Source organism: Cryptomeria japonica, chromosome 6 (assembly GCF_030272615.1).
Source record: "Cryptomeria japonica chromosome 6, Sugi_1.0, whole genome shotgun sequence".
In the NCBI taxonomy this organism is placed as follows: Eukaryota; Viridiplantae; Streptophyta; class Pinopsida; order Cupressales; family Cupressaceae; genus Cryptomeria; species Cryptomeria japonica.
In genome coordinates, this window is record NC_081410.1 from 131,389,735 (window position 1) to 131,404,452 (window position 14,718).

General features: G+C 36.4%; 1 protein-coding gene across 1 annotated transcript in view; it reads right to left on the bottom strand.

Moving 5' to 3' along the window:
* Positions 1-14,718, bottom strand: part of LOC131044218 (ASC1-like protein 1) — a 71,932-nt gene that overhangs the window by 19,805 nt on the left and 37,409 nt on the right. The window lies entirely within an intron of this gene.

Here is a 14,718-nt window from a genome sequence, read left to right on the forward strand (position 1 = left end):
AGGTTTTCCCAGGGTATTTGTGTTGGTCTCTTGCTCTCTTGTTTTCATTCTTGCATTTACTTGATTATGGTTTACTTAATGTTAGCAAATAATTAAATGCTACAAATCTGATTACTGAACTAGGTCACAAATTCAACATGGTATCAGAGCTAAGGTGTTACTAACTTCAAATTTTAGTAAATTATTTGTTGCATATAGTTGCTGTTTGTTTTCAGATTAAAATATCAGGTTTGAGGGCTGAAGATAGACTTGATGAAGCCCTTAATTTTGCTGCTTGGAAAGTCCATATTCTATTGATCCTTGAAGGTCAAAGAAGAAAGGCTGTCCCCTCCTGAAGATGCTGAAGAACTGAAGCAGTTCAAGAAAGACTCCCTCAAGGCTAGGAAGATCATAATTGAATCTGTCAAGAATCATCTTGTCACTGTCATATCAAAATTTGCGTCTCTCAGGGAAATGATCAAACACTTGGAAGGGATGTATGAAGTCAACAACCTCAGCAGGGCTCTTGCTCCAAGGCAGCAGCTTCTTCACATGAAAATGAAAGAAGAAGACTCAATCATGGCCTACTTCATGAAGATCAATGAACTAAAGGACAAGCTAAGTACTCTTGATTGTCAAATTTCGGATAAAGATCTTGTTATGATTGCATTAAATGGTCTACCTGATGAATGGGAACCATTCATTCGTAGCATTGGTGGAAGAGTTGATCGTCCCAACTTTGAGCGTCTTCAATCTGATTGCATTGAAGAGGAATCTCGAATTGAGGTAAGAGGAAAATTCAAGAACTCTCACAAAGATGATAATCATGTTCTCTTAGCTAAATCTAGGAAAGGTGGACATTGGAAGAAAGAAAAGAGAAGCAAAGATTTTAGATCCTCCTCCTATGATCCAAGGAAGAAGTCAAAAGATCCCTCCCACATTCGTTGCTTCAGATGTGATAAGTATGGTCACTATGCCAGAGATTGTCAGAATGATCCCAAGGAAAGGGAAGTCAATTTAAATGAAGTTGCTGAACAAAATGAGGACTATCTTCTTATCTCTGCTCTATCAAGCAATGTTCCTATGGACAGTGATACTTGGATAATTGACAGTGGTGCCTTCAGACACATCTCAGGTTTTCGTGAGCATCTTTCAGATCTGATAGAAAAGGATGCCAACCTTCACGTGATAATCGGTGATGATGCTCGATAATCAGTAAAAGGTTCTGGTACTACCTCTTTAAAACTAGATTATGGTATTTACTTACAACTCTGTGATATCCTTTTTGTACCTGGTATTAAAAGAAATCTTATTTCCATTTCTGCCTTAGAAGATAAGTGTTTGCAAATAGCATTTTCTAAAGGGAAAGTACTTGCTTGGTCTAAGAAATCTAATTTCAAAACTGCTCGTGTTATTGGAAATAGATGTGATAGTTTATATAAGCTTGCAGCTAATCAAATTCAAGCTCTCATCCATGAGGCTCCTGAATCATGCGAGCTATGGCATAGAAGACTTGGACATCTACACTTTCAAGCCCTTCCCACTCTCGGTAAAATGGTTAAAGGTATGCCTAGTCTTAGTTTATCTCATGATGATGCTTGTAAAGATTGTGCAATGGGTAAGAATGTAAAGAACCCTTTTCATAAAAGTGATAGTAGGGCTAAAGAAAAGTTAGAGCTCATTCATTCAGATTTATGTGGTCCCATGTCTGTAGCATCTCCTAGCGGCTTCCTTTATTATGTTATCTTCATAGATGATTTCTCTAGGAAAACATGGATTTACTTTCTTAAATCTAAAGAGTTTGTAGAAGTCCTAAACAGATTTAAAGAATTCAAAGCCTTGGTTGAAAACACTACTGGAAATCGAATTAAATGTTTAAGGTCTGACAATGGAGGTGAGTACACCTCAAGTAGTTTTTATGATTTCTGTATTAAGGCAGGAATTAAGAGGGAGTTCTATGTTCCCTACAATCCTCAGCAAAATGGAGTTGCTGAAAGAAAGAACAGGACCATTGTTGAAGCTGCAAGAGCCATGATTCATGATCAAGACCTACAACCCTTTCTATAGGCGGAGGCATCCAAAGTAGCAGTTTACATTCAGAATAGATGTCCTCATCATGCTCTAAAGAATGTAACCCCTGAAGAAGTCTTTACAGGAATCTGTTGAAATTAGCCTTTCAGATTAATATAAGAACCCAGAAATCAGAATTAGCTCCTAATTAGATTGTTTGCTGATAAGTAGAGATAAGCAAAATGAACACAAAGACACAAGTACCTTGGGAAAACCTCCCTCTAGGAGGAAAAACCCAGCAACAACAGATCCTCAGATCTGATTAGGCAATAACCAATTGGGTTTACAATGAGCTTCACACTTGAAGCTAAACTAATCACAGTAATAATTCTAACCTAGGGCACACTGTAATAGAGAGCTTATCTACTGATGTTACAGTCACAAGGATGAAGTTCGATGTCCCTTGAATGGAATTTGCAGACCTCCAAAGGTGATCGCTGAGCTCCTGAGCAAGTTTGCTATGCTACCACTGCAATACCAATAGGGTTTGGTGTGTATTGATGATGTTCGATGTCTTCTAGATATGTTCGTTGCTCACTGGATATGTTTGTTGTCTTCTAGATGAAATTCGCTAATCACTGAAGGTAGTTCGCTGCTTGATAACAGAGATAATATTCGCTAAATGTGTATATGTCTTTAACCTTGCAAGTAGCTGAAATATATATGAGGTTCATCTTTTTACTTATCTCTAGGTCGGCCCATTTATCCTTGGGCGCTAAAACCATTTTTCATATAACAATGATGTGGATAGGTCCACACGTTTGGAGTGTAGGCTTAACTTAGTATATTTCAATATAGGGTCGGCCCTATAATGAAGCATGAATTTCTTTTATGTTTGGCGTGGAGGATATAAGGGGGCCAGCCCTATTTGTTTTACGCATAAATACAATAGATAGGGCCCTGCCCTATAAGGATTCGGATGATGCCTTAAGGCAATCCGAATCCTATTTATTTTCTAACCTAGTTACAAAATCAACACTCCCTCTTAACTAGGGAGGAAAATAAATACATAACCAAATTCACATGGACAAATTCATGGCATTAACATTTACAAGTTTTAGGATTAGGGCCCAGCCCTAATAGTTCAATCAATATACAATTCGTGATTTGATCACGCAATTACATTACAATGATCCTTTACATGATCTTCTCTAGCAATGCTTGTAGAGGAAGAAGCCAACGCTTCATAACTTCACACTTTCCTGGAACCTGCATATAACACCATTATCTTTCATCATGCACATCCACAGAGGATGAAAGAGATTTTTCCATATGCACACCTACAATAATTAATACTGAAAGATATACATAACCATATAACATAAATCATGCACAACCGCAGAGGATACATAAACTTCTCCCAGAGAAGGACAATTTGTCACCTTGCACACCGCAGAGGGTGAACTCACCTTGCACTCTGCAGAGGGTGAGAAATAACCGCCACCTTGCACTCCGCAGAGGGTGGGAAATAACCTCCACCTTGCACTCTGCAGAGGGTGGAAAGAACTGCCACCTTGCACTCCGCAGAGTGTGGACTCACCTTGCACTCCGCAGAGGGTGAGAGAGAACCGCCACCTTGCACTCCACAAAGGGTGGATGATACACCCAATGTATCATAGTTAGTATCATCATAAAATAAACATTTTGCAATAATCAAGTAATTTTAGACATATCAATTTCATTATCTGAAACACAATGATTAGAACTCAACAAAATCAAGAAAACATGAGGCTCCCTCTAAAAGCCTGTCTAGCTAATAAATCCACAACAAATTTCAATCCTAAATCTAAATAGAGTTCATCAAATTTGTGTCCTTAATAATGAGAAAGTTAGAGTAGACTTTCAAATCTAGATCCGAAGGCAATGGCTGAAGTGGGCCTTCATGGATCATGCTTGTAAACCAATAATTTTCAATAGATCAACTGTAAGGATTAGTTTCCTAATACATTATTACTGAAATAAAAACAACAAGATCAGAATTTTAACTTACGGATAGATCAACGAACCAATAGATCAAAGGAGGAAATCTTCACGATTTGATACTTCATTTATGTTTGCATCTTCTTGCTCGATCTGAGTTTGACAGTCCCTTGCAAAGTGGCCAAGCTTGTTGCATTGGAAGCATCGGATGTGAGATAAGTCTCTTGGTCTTTTCCTTGAATGAGGGGTAGCAGATCTGAAATCTCTATTTCTCTTGAGATCATTCTTCTTCCAATGGTTGCCTTCCTTCTTAGCCAAGAGGACATGTTGCTCATCATAGGGGTTCTTAATCTTTCCTTTTGCAGCCAGGCGAGACTCTTCTTGAATGCAATCTCCCATTAACTGATCAAACTTAGGAAGCTCAACTCTGGCACTGATTCCTTGAACAAACGGTTCCCAAGAGGGAGGAAAACCATTTAGGGCAGTCATAGATAAGTCACTGTCTTCAACGCTCTTCCCAACTGTAGCAAGCTGATCTCTTAGCTCAGAGATTCTCATGAAGTAAGCAGCAACAGGCTCTTCTTTCTCTAATTTGATGTAAGAGAGCTGATTCCTTAAAGCAAGTATGTAGCTGGTATTGTTGACTTCGTACATCTTTTCCAATGTGGTGAACATCTCCTTAGCGGTATTCTTCAAGGAGATGGATGGCACCAAGTGATTTTTGATGGAGTCTATTATCATCCTTTGAGCTTGGAAGTCCTTCTTCTTCCAAGCTTCTTTCTCACTTTCATTCTCAGGTTCCTTAGCATTCTTGCTAACATATTCAGCAAGATCATTCAATGCCATCATTATCCTGACCTTCCAAGAAGAGTAGTTTGTGTGACCTTCCAACCTATCTTCAGCCCTAATATAAGAAGCCATGAGGACTAAACTTTTGAACAGCAGGTTAGATAGGAGCACAAATCTGATCACAACCTCTATACGAACCTAGAGCTCTGATACCATGTTGAAATTAGCCTTTCAGATTAATATAAGAACCCAGAAATCAGAATTAGCTCCTAATTAGATTGTTTGCTGATAAATAGAGATAAGCAAAAGGAACACAAAGACACAAGTACCTTGGGAAAACCTCCCTCTAGGAGGAAAAACCCAGCAACAATAGATCCTCAGATCTGATTAGGCAATAACCAATTGGGTTTACAATGAGCTTCACACTTGAAGCTAAACTAATCACAGTAATAATTCTAACCTAGGGCACACTGTAATAGAGAGCTTATCTGCCGATGTTACAGTCACAAGGATGAAGTTCGATGTCCCTTGAATGGAATTTGTAGACCTCCAAAGGTGATCGCTGAGCTCCTGAGCAAGTTCGCTATGCTACCACTGCAATACCAATAGGGTTTGGTGTGTATTGATGATGTTTGCTGTCTTCTAGATATGTTCGCTGCTCACTGGATATGTTTGTTGTCTTCTAGATGAAATTCACTGATCACTGAAGGTAGTTTGTTGCTTGATAATAGAGATAATATTCGCTGAATGTGTATATGTCTTTAACCTTGCAAGTAGCTGAAATATATATGAGGTTCATCTTTTTACTTATCTCTAGGTCGGCCCATTTATCCTTGGGCGCTAAAACCATTTTTCATATAACAATGATGTGGATAGGTCCACACGTTTGGAGTGTATGCTTAACTTAGTATATTTCAATATAGGGTCGGCCCTATAATGAAGCATGAGTTTCTTTTATGTTTGGCGTGGAGGATATAAGGGGGCCAGCCCTATTTGTTTTACACATAAATACAATAGATAGGGCCCTGCCCTATAAGGATTCGGATGATGCCTTAAGGCAATCCGAATCCTATTTATTTTCTAACCTAGTTACAAAATCAACAGAATCAAACCTGACATCAGCCACCTAAGGATATTCGGGAGCCCTATGTATGTTCATGTGCCTAAGGAAAAACAAACCAAGTTGGATCCCTTTGGAAAGAAAGGCATCTTAGTGGGATACAGTGAATCTTCCAAAGCCTTCAGGATCTACATTTCAGGTCAAAGGTATGTTGAGGTAAGTAGAGATGTAACTTTTGAAGAAGATATTGCTTTCAAAAGATCTAAAAATTCATTATCTGATAATAATGATACGGTGATTGAAAATCAAGATTCAAAAGTTGATGTTAACCCTGAGATACAGAAGGAGTCCACTGACCTCCCGAATCAGGAAGTTCAGGATGACCCAGCAGAACCCATGGACTCTATAGATATACCTAAGGATATTGTGGTATGCAAGAAGAGACCACTTTGGGTTAGAAACACTATTCAAGATGCTGAAGGAACCTATAGAGATAGCAAGAGACTCCAAAATCACGCCAGCTACATTTCTATGATGTGTAATATCATTGAGTCTGAACCTCACAATGTCGAAGAAGCTATGTCCCATCATGCTTGGAAATCAGCCATGGATGAAGAGTATGGGTCTATCATCAAGAATGATGTCTGGGACATTGTACCCAGACCCAAAGGTAAGTCTGTTGTTTCTTCTAAATGGTTGTTTAAAATTAAGCATAACACTGATGGTAGTATTGAAAAATATAAAGCTAGATTTGTAGCCCGTGGTTTTTCTCAAAAGGAAGGAATAGATTATGAGGAAACTTTTGCTCCTGTTGCTAGATATACTTCTATTAGATCTATAATAGCTATTGTTGCAGCCAAAGGTTGGGAGCTGCATCAAATGGACGTTAAGACAGCCTTCCTCGATGGTGTCATTGAGGAAGAAGTCTATATTGAGCAACCAGAAGGTTATGTAATCCATAAAAGAGATTCTCATGTTTGCAGGTTGAAGAAAGCCTTATATGGGCTCAAACAGGCCCCTCGTGCTTGGTATGAAAGAATTGATAAGTACTTACTAAGCTTAGGATTTCGTAAGAATGATGCTGATGCTAATATTTACTTGAAGATATATAATGATAATATGCTCATTCTGGTTTTGTATGTGGATGATTTATTTCTCACTGGTGAAAATAAATTAATTATAAGATGTAAGAAAGAATTAGCCTCAGAATTGGAAATGAAGGATTTAGGTCTAATGCATTACTTCCTAGGGTTAGAAGTATGGCAAAAGCCAAATGAAATTTTTCTAAGTCAAGGAAAGTACACTGTTGATATTCTGAAAAGATTTAGAATGATGGACTGTAAACCCATGTCTACTCCTATGGAATCTAACTTAAAGAAGTTAAGTGTTTCTGCAACTAACCCTAATTTTGCAAATCCATCTAAGTACAGGCAGTTGATTGGAGCCTTGATGTATCTAGTCAATACTAGACCAGATATCTGTTATGCTGTGAATGCCCTCAGTCAGTTCATGTGCTTGCCTAAACTTGTTCACCTGGTTGCTGCCAAACACATTCTAAGATACCTGCGTGGCACTATTGGTTATGGGCTGAAGTATTCACTTAATACCTCAATCTTCTTGGAAGGCTATTCAGATTCAGATTGGGCAAGAAGTGTCAAGGACCGGAAAAGTACTTCGGGTATATGTTTCAATTTGGGCTTTGCAGTAATCTCTTGGGCATGTAGGAAGCAATCTTCGGTACCATTAAGCACTGCAGAAGCTTAGTACATTGCAGCATCTATTGCATCTACAGAAGCAATGTGGCTTCGCAAACTTCTAGTTGGATTATTTGGTCAATCTACTGGTCCTACCACCATTCATTGTGATAATCAAAGTTGTATAAAGATGTCAGTAAATCCCGTGCTCCATGACCGGTCCAAACATGTGGAAATGCACTATTACTTCATTCGGGATATGGTGCAAAGAGGCACCATTCAGCTAAAGTATATTAGCACAGATGAACAGGTTGCAGATATTCTTACCAAACCCTTATCCAGAGTGAAGTTTGAATACTTTAGAGACAGACTTGGTATTGTGGAAAATGAAACCCTGGTTGAGAGGGAGTTTCAATCTCAGTGACTCTATCTGCAGCGTTTTGATCATTCTTTGCTTGTGTGCAAGAATGAAAGGTATCCAATCTATGCTTGTGTGCTAGATGGAAAATTGTAATTATGTAAAGACCCACTTGTGTATTACACTTTCTATGCTTGTGTGCTAGAACCATCCTATGCTCGTTTGCTAGGTGGAAGATGTAATTCTATGCTTGTGTGCTAGATCCATTCTATGCTTGTGTGCTAGATGGAACTCTAAAGGTTCAGATTATGTATTATCTTCTTCCCTAGTTAAGAGGGAGTGTTGTTTATAACTAGGTAAGAGGGTTCGAATTGCCTTAAGGCAACATCCGAACCCATATAGGACTGGGTCCTATCCTAAAAGGGTAACGTGCCCCCAAGACAGAACCAGCCCCATATCTCCACGCCACACTAAATATGTAGCACGCCACAATAAATCAAATTGGCGCCAAAATGCATAAGGCCAACTTGAAGTTATATGGGTTAAAAGCTCATATAAATAAAGATCAAATGCAAACTCAAATCACTTATTCAATTCCTCATGCAATCAGCGAAATAGCTCTGCAACTAAAGGTGCAAAACATAGAAGAGGACTGTGCGAAATATAGAAGAGGACTGGCGAATTAGTTCAAGAAGATAGAAGGCATTTGGTATTCCTTGTTGCAGACTTGGTGTAATTAGAAGGGCAGATCTGATAAATTAAAAGGGGAGCGGATCTGAAGAGTCAAGCTAAGTATTGTATTGATGCAATTAAGAAAATACATAATCTAACCTGTGGGTCTTTAGTACTGGGTTTTTCTTCCTTGGAGGTTTTCCCAGGGTATTTGTGTTGGTCTCTTGCTCTCTTGTTTTCATTCTTGCATTTACTTGATTATGGTTTACTTTTTGTTAGCAAATAATTAAATGCTACAAATCTGATTACTGAACTAGGTCACAAATTTAACAAAAAATACCTTCTGCAACTTCTGTCTAGCTTTGAAAGATCACAAAAAAAAAAAGAAACATAATATTTTTAATTAAAAGAACAAGAAAGGTTGCTACAGTTATAATTGTCTGTGTTCCACAACAAGGTGGGACATTACAATTTCCTCGGTTCCCTTGATTAGCCACCAAATCTTTTGACTTGGATGTCTTGAGACTTCTCATGGCAATCAACTTTGGTTGCTCAAGCATCAACATTTATGTGAATGAATCAAATGATAGTATAGTGTAGGCACTACCCATAGTCAACCAATGGGTTTGGAAACAAAGAAACAAAAGCTGCATATTCCGAAGGAAGCTTCCCCAACAAATTGAAGACCAACTGTGCATCATTCTTCTCAATGCCAAAATCCTTAAGTTGTGCTCTTAGCTCATTTGCCTTAGTAACATAGCCTTGGATTGTATCAAGATTCTTGGGATCCAAATTTGTGAGATCATTATCAAGTGTGTATCCTCTAATCTCATCAACTTGACATACAATTGAGCAAGTTTGCCCCAAGCCTCCTTGATTGTCTTACACTTTTCAATATGAAAGATAAGATCAGGTGATACATATTTTCTTAATGTTCCAAAAGCCATAGAAGATTTAATGAGCCATTCCATTTTCAAATTAGGATCATCTTTAGGATCTGATGGTTCTGAAATAGTTCCATCAGCATAATGATATAATCCTTTTTCCATTGGTTTACTCCATGCATTACTTTACATGTTGACACCTTAATTACAGCAACGTTGAGGAACAAAAAGATGTCTTAATTTTCATTTGTTTGTATTGCATAATTCAAAGTATTTGTCATGTCCCCTCCTTGATCATTATATATATATCCTAAATAAAACAATAATTATCAACAAATAATTATTTGAAATTTATTTATTAAATATCATTATTTAATTTAAAAATTTTAATATTTATTACTAATAATATTCTTGAAATATTCAAATAAAATAAATTAATATTATACTATAAACATAATTTATGTATTATAAACTATAAACATCATTTACAAGATCAAGCTTAAAGAACAGATTTATAAATTAAAGACGTCAGCATACAACTCAGAAATGTTGCAATCAGAATAATCAGATATGGTCAACAATTAAAGAAAAATGACCGGAAACGTTGCACCAAGAATTATGAATAATTAATAAGCATGACAAATGTCATGTCCAATAGACATCGTTGTCTTTCAAGAAGAGTGATCAGATAAATCAGCGCTCATAACTCTGAGGACAGTATCATAGTCACTGAGTTCAAAACTAAGATTAGTCATAGACACAATTTATGAACAAGGCTACAATTAATGGTATGGAAAGGCAAACAATATACATCGATTTATTAATTGTTTGCAGTGGGGTGAGAGTTAATAAAATATCCAGCAATTAGACATAATAAACGCTAAGTGAAAATGTGCGATGTCACTTAGGGAACACTAAGACACTATCAAGATTAACAAGAGATCATCCTATTCAGCGATTTATTAGCAATCATAGTAATTAACAAAAAAAGCGATCTGTATGTATCGAAGCCTTCATGATTATCAAGCAGGAGGTAACATGTCAAACAATGTCAATTAATCACCAATTAGTTATCCACCAAGAGGTGTGATTGCCATAGAGAATTCAAGTGGTATGATGAAGAGATGCAACTATTTGAGTTGCAAATTATATAAGGAGGGTTGATCCCATCCCATAGGGGGGAGAAGTATAGGAATATCATGCCGATTAGGGGTCAATAAGACATAGCAGGGACACAAGATTAACTAACAGAAAAGATGATCAGAAAATGACAGTCATCTCTCCTATATGTTTATTCACACAATCGCAGAGATTACATTTTGAAACAGCAGCTATGTATATATAACCCAGTCACTTTTCATGCACAAATTACATTACCAGTCTACTCCATTATAGTTGAACTAAAAGAGGATAGGTTCACAGCAATACGTGGTCGATTTATATCCTACCATCAGAATTTATATCAGATTTCTTAATTGTCGAGTTCCTAATAATCTTATAAGGTTAGAAGGGTTAGAGGCAGTACTCATAAACTTTCTAATTGATAGTCAAAGAAAGAACATAAAATATATATTTTATATATCAATTACTTCTTATTCTTTTACATCCTTATTGAATTTTGGGGAAGAGAATGGAGGAGGGAAACCTGCAGCTTCGATATTCATCTAGTAAGTATGGAATGAAAGGTAATGCAAAAAGAAAAGGCTGAGTGAAGGGAACATGACTGCCAGATCAGATCAGAATTGTTTTTGGAGTTACACGTAGTAAACATTCTTGTTGTTGGCGGTATGCATGGGGATGGCTTAATACATATGCTTAATATATGATATTTAATAATGTTCCTTTATGCAGAATTTAATAGTAATATTAATATAGACTGCTCGATTTCATAAAAAGTGGCAGACCAGATCTGTCTGGTAATTAATAAAGATATAAATGATTAATGCTATAATTTATAATTCATTTATTGGTTTATTTACATTTTCAAATCAGAATAAGGATTATATATATATATATAAGGAGAGAGAGAGAGAGAGAGAGAGAGAGAGAGAGAGAGAGACATTTACATATATAGTTATATATGTATACATAATGTCTAGATCATACAAATAAAAATATTAAATTTGGCTTAGGTTAAGATGGAATTGCTTCCTAATCAATCTAGTTTAAGTTATAAGTATATGGAAATTGATTAATTCTGGTTGAAATAGACAAGATCCTAGTAGGGGCCATTACAGTATTTAGTTTTTGTGAAAGGGAGCTTGCCCTAATAGTTCAAAGTCTTCAAAGAACAAATTACTATACACAGTGTTCTATTTTGTGTCTTGCGAAAGGTGTGAAATAAAATGCAAAGACACAAGTTGGCAAAGCTCATAGAAGTGAGCAAGGACACCCTTCCAACATCATGTTATGGACAAATGTGATTAAGTATCAACGGTTGTTACCAAGAAGATAGGGACTATCAACTTGATACTGCACATCCTATCAAACATGACCCTTAATATGCATATAAATAGCCTATCACCTTATTCGTTCATACTTTCCTATCTATTATCATATTCTTATTCTATACTCAATAAGTAGATATCACAAACCTATTCTGTATCTATGTAGTAGGTATATGACATCTAAAATAGTATTTTAATTTGGAAATAATATATCATTGTGACAAGCTACAACTGTTTTACTTGCACAAAGATTGGTTTTTTCATTGCAGCATTGATTTTAGCTGCATTATTTTTATAAGCTAATGGAAACTTGAAAACTATATGAAGTTTGAGGTTATTTCAATTTTCAATATGAAAGGCAATGAAAAGTTGGGCTTGGGAAGTAAATTTTATGTCTGCACAAAGATATAAAATCCTTAAGGGGCTTGTTTTAGCAATATGGTAGTTCATGATTATAAGTGTTGCAGTATTAACATATTCCTTCTCAAATTGACAAATCCTCTTGGCTCAATGAGAGCAAGGGGAAGGACGATTTCCTTTGTATTTAGTTGAAAGTTATATCCGATAGGACCACTTGTTGTTTTCACTCAGCTTTTCAACAGAGTTCCTAAGTGATTTGGCATCCCATATAGGGAAATTTTTAGTGCCCAACACTCACCGAATGATTATTTTTCTCTGATTTCACCTAAAATATTCTGCAATTTTCAATTGAGATTTACCTAAATTTCTAGAAAACAAATTTATTTTATTTGAGAATTTTCCAACCTATTATATATGAATTTGAAAACATAAAGTAAATTGGGAAGAACCTTTATTTTCTCACTAGAAGAAATATTAAAAATTTGATATTGAAAAAAAATTGCCAGGATTTTTAAACTGAAAAATAGGGGTTCTCATTAAAAATTTCCCTGGATCTCTCTTCTGCTTTTCTTGCATTTAATTTATTTTTTTTAACTTTAGCATATAAATTGTAGACATGTGGAAAAATTGGAGAACATGAATTGGAATGTAAATGATGAATAATGTGTTAAAGATGAAATGAAGTTTACAATGAGAATGATAAATTGTAGTTTTAGTTTCAATTATCCATTATTTTAATTACAATTTACATCCTGAATGGCCTGTGTATATTTTATAGAGGATGTCACAAGTTCAAAGGAGAAGGCAATGTAAGCACACTCATTGAACAATACATGAAGTAAATGAAAAAATAATTCCCTTGTGGGCTTCTTAGGGGGGGTCTCACATACCAGACTGGTGTTTCAGTTGGCAGTGCCATGAAAACTAACTTTATCTTTACCTTTATTCTTGATTTCACTTGTATGTTATTAAATTTTGAAATGAGCTAATGGGTTCACTTCAAAACGAGATCGATACTGTCCCCTTCTCACTAGTTCGCAGACATTCCTGGAGTTGGCCTATTACTTGACCCTCATAGGCCAAGGAGTTGATGAGAGGGTCACATGGGCAGTGCTTGCGACTTTACATTTTATTTTTTATATGATTTTTGGTGAGATAACGTATTCTCACGTATGATGTCACGTATGAGGTCAATTGCACTTATGCTATAATGATATTTTAATATTATCCAAAGTGCAATTAAATATTATTTAATTACAAAGGAATCTTCTAGAAGGGAACCGATCCATTGGAGAAAAAGAATAAATAAAGGGGGCTGGTTCATTGTTGGACATCGAATAATTGGCATCTTGTGTTAATGAGCTTTGTGGAGCCATGGGTTTCTACAGGTTGTCTATTTGATCTTTGGGAACGGAAACTCCCATAGATTTGCATAACTGAGGTGGTGAGAGACCCACTGAAGGGTTGCAGATTGGAGAGAATATCTCAGTCCTTTCATTGGAGCTTAACTTGTGGCCAAGGGCCAATTTTGCTAGAATTCAATTTGGAGATCCTTGGAGACATTTTGGTGTTAGAAGTCTTCATCAATCTTGCCATAGAGAAGCCGATTGCATCTCCCATGTTCTGAGACTAAATCACAGACATCTTCAGACTTCACCACAGCTAGGGGAAGACCACGATTTTATTGATGGCCTATGGATGCACCGATTTCATCTCCCAGCTGGAGCGCTCTTTTTGTGAGGGTATAGTGATGGGTTTTGATGCTTGAGAGGGCTCTTGGAAACTGCAAATAATTTATTATCGACTAAGTATATGAGAACAAGGGTAGCTAGGAGGAGGCTACGATTTGGGCCAAAGAGGGACTCTTCCTAATGGTTATTGCTTGCTTCTTAAAACCACGGCATTGGACTCTTCAATAATCAGGTTCCTCTTAGTTATTTACATTGCTTACTTAGCTTCTTGGCATTACTGCTGTAAGTGAGCATTCACAGTCTGTTACACATATCTTGGAAACCAAGAAGCTTGGTAATTTTTGTATTTGGAAATGCATTCAATAAAGGGGTTCAGATTTGGTGCCATATATTTGATGTAATATACCTTTATTCCCAGCATATGAGATGCCTGTCAACTGTTTGTCAAAATGTCATACAGCTGTAGATGTTGATTTGCATTTGCATTAGCTATGTATTTTCTTCATGTAGCTTAGTCAATCTACTTTGAATTCAAGACTTTCCATCTATATGTTCAAAATTCATAAACAGTCAAATTGAAGACATCATTTGGCGTCAAGCAAACACAAACAAAGCAATCGGATCTTATTAACAGCAGGTTTAAGGAATGAAGGATAACTGTTTGACAATATTCCTTGAGTCAAAATTAAACACTTTCAGTCTCACATCAGCAAGGGATATTTCAAGATTATGAGTTAGAATGTGGGTTTTAAAATTTAATTTCAATCAAAATCTGAGATTGCTTCAACTGAACC